Source organism: Trachymyrmex cornetzi, unplaced genomic scaffold (assembly GCF_001594075.2).
Source record: "Trachymyrmex cornetzi isolate Tcor2-1 unplaced genomic scaffold, Tcor1.1 scaffold37, whole genome shotgun sequence".
Taxonomy (NCBI): Eukaryota; Metazoa; Arthropoda; class Insecta; order Hymenoptera; family Formicidae; genus Trachymyrmex; species Trachymyrmex cornetzi.
In genome coordinates, this window is record NW_017298429.1 from 55,888 (window position 1) to 59,375 (window position 3,488).

Sequence of the window (3,488 nt, forward strand, 5' to 3'; positions counted from 1 at the left end):
AAATAAGAACTGACTATGAATACCGGCCTATATGATGGTTTAGTACATGCGTCAAACTATTTGAATGCCAATCGCGACATCTACCAATGGTATTGAACGGAGGGAATTTCAACTTGAAATCTGTCCGGATTTTGGCGCCGCACCCTGTATAAAGTAGGTAATTTAGTGAACTACTTACTCAAACATGGCATAAATAAAAAAACTACAAATAATACTGGAGGAAATGACATGAATACGAATTATCAATCAGAAAAAAATAACGAGTAACTTCTCAGATTGATAGACATACTCGCATTTGAAAAAATGAAAAAAAAAACAACGGTAAATATTACAAATTTTTATGTTTTATCCTTTTTTAATCGCTCCTTTAGTAAGCACTCATATATAACGAACACATAAGAAATCAAATATTAAGTATTTGTTTATCATAAAAATTATAAAAATTTGAGTCTGCTATTTAAAATGTGTATTTTGTAAATTTTATCAGTATTTCAGTTAAGTATAATTCCATTTAGTTCATAATATCAAAATAAAATAGTACAAATTTACTATAATGTTTTTATTATAATTTACTATAATAAAAATTTACTATAATAAAATATACTTAAATATTTAATAACTGATGGCTGTTCAGACAGTTTATCTATTGGAGTAATTTTGAAACATTGTTTATTTTTAATAGTATTCGATACTAAACATTTGATTTTTTAAATATTTAGATAATAAGAATTCCATCCACCTTTGATGCGCGCGATTATAAAGTAATGTACTTGAGTGAGAAATTTAACTTTGTAGTAATAATCACAAATATATTCCAACTTTTTAATCTATTGTTTATTTCGTTTGTATTTGCAGATTCACTTTTGAATAGGATACAATAGAGATTCCAATAGATTTTGAAAATAATATATGGAAAAGTATCAGCAATTTCAACTGGTTGTTAACTGGAACTATTGAATGAACTGCCACGTTTGATGAATTAAATATTATCCTTCTATAAAGACGTATACTGTTTTATTAATTGTATTATTAATCATTTATTATGTTAATTAATTATCATGTAACGTCATAAATAATTGAATTTTTTCTACATATTAATTTTTTATACATCTGATATAATGCTTGGATTAGGATTATAAATATCCAAATATTATAATACTCAAGTTATATCAAAATAATTATTGTTACTCAAAAACATTCGAATTACTTGAATGATTCAAATATTAATGTCCGGAAAACAAAATCTGAAAATATATTAACTTAAATCTGAGCTTAATTAACTTCGAGAATAGAAAACGTTATTGTAAAATATGTCATATATGATTTAAGGATACGAATAGTTCAGAGAATTAATCATAAAATTTAACGTTTGGTGAATTAATATTCGGATATTCGAATACTAAAATTGTAATAATATTTGCAGTATAATATTTATATTTATTGTTAGTCTATTTTACTTATAAAAAATATGTCATTATATAAAGTTTATAAAAATAATCTTTTAATAAAACACGTATTATATATATATATATATGGTATATCCACACAACATACATAGCTGCATAAACGTATACATGCATAAAGAAAATTGTCCAATCGCATTTCTCATATAAAGACGCACGTAAAATGTGATTGGATAATTTTCTTTACGCATATGTTTATGCGGCTATGCAAGTTTGTGTGGATATAACCTTAAGCCTATTCTACAATGTATTCTACAATGTATTCTACAATGTATTCTACAAATACAAATATCAATATTATAAATATTAATAAATATTGTTAATATCTAGAACTCTACGGAGGTATTTCAGTCAAGAGAGACGTTTCAAAGAAATGACTGAAAAAGTTGTTTCGTATAATAATATAAAATAAGAAGAATATCGCGAGACGTTTCTTGAACATGTGCATGTATTTAGGAGTCGATAATATTTAATTTTTATTTTTGCTTCTTGACGAAACTATACTTTTGTTATTGTCATCCGTACCTCATGCTTATTTATATCAGTGATAATTGTAAAAAAATGCAATTTTAATTAAAATATTATACTGCATTGTAAATATATATATTTATAAAGTATATTTGTATAATGTTAAATCATGAATATTTCATCAGTAATAATTTTCTTGCATTGAATTAGGACACGAACCGAAAAATCTGCGGAGGTTATCAGCAAAATTCCCCTTATCAAATAGAAGTCGAAAAAAGCGTACACAGATGGCACATATGAAACTCATGATATCGACAATCGATACTAAAATAAGGGCCAGCACTTTCATCAAGCTCAGTTAACTTAACTAGCCTAGTAACTATAATGAAATAGAAAAAGATAGAAATAGTTGTATCTCTTTCTATTTCATTACAGTTACTAGACTGGCTAAGTAAACCGACGATGGTGAAAGTGGCCCTAAATCGTTCTATGTATCGATACCGGAAACGAAACCACTATTGCAGATGATTTTTTGTAGACGTGATCTTGTGAAATGTGGATACCTTGACGAAAATAAACTTTGTTGACAACCGATCAATGACGATTTTTGAGAATTTTTACGCTTTCAAACTTTATAAGAACGCTTACAGAACACCAATGCATTTAAACACTTTCAGAACGCTTATAAAATACAGTATATATCGTTTCATGAAAGTTCTGTAATGTTAACGCTTTTCAGAGGGCGTTCAGTAAACGCATCTTCCTGCAGAGAGTTCACTGTCAGACTTTTCAAACATTTATTAAACGCTTTCCTCAACTGCGTAACACAAGCGTTTTTCCTTCGTTTAACAAACATTCTTCTACATATCCAATTTTCAAGCAGTGCACAACATCGCTACCAGAGGGACACAATGAAATTTAATTTCTCGCATTTAAAAACCACATCAAATAGGATAAAAAGCGCAGTATGATGAGACTTCTCAATGAAAAATTTTGTACCTTTTTTTTATAAAGTGTCTGCGTTCAGCGCAGGCTCAACACTTGAACTAAACGTTTATGTAAACGTCAAACAAACATTCATAAAACTTCTTATTTTTGTCAGAAAATGCCTTCCAAACGTTGTAGCTGTAATTTCCGCTTTATGAACACTCTACTGACCGTTTCTGAATTCTCAACAAATTCCTGCAAACGCTTATGTAAACGTTAAATAAACGTTTATGAAACTTCTCATTTTCGTTGGGGTAGACGCGTCGGACTAATAAGACTTACCGACAGATACCTGCATTGATAGTACCCGGATAATGGCTGCGTTCAGCAAACTCAACAGTTGAGTGAGCGCTCACTGTTATTGGTGTATTCTTTTAGATCGTCCAACCAGATTTTAGGTCTAGAAGAATACATCAATAGCAGCGAGCGCTCACTTAACTGTGAAGGATCCTCTACATAGAAGTAGTAGATGGTCGTCGAGTCTTAAGTCGTAGGAAACCAACCAATCACAATCAAATATAAGGAGAATACTCGATTGGAATTGGTCAGTTTTCTACGACTTAAGGAGGT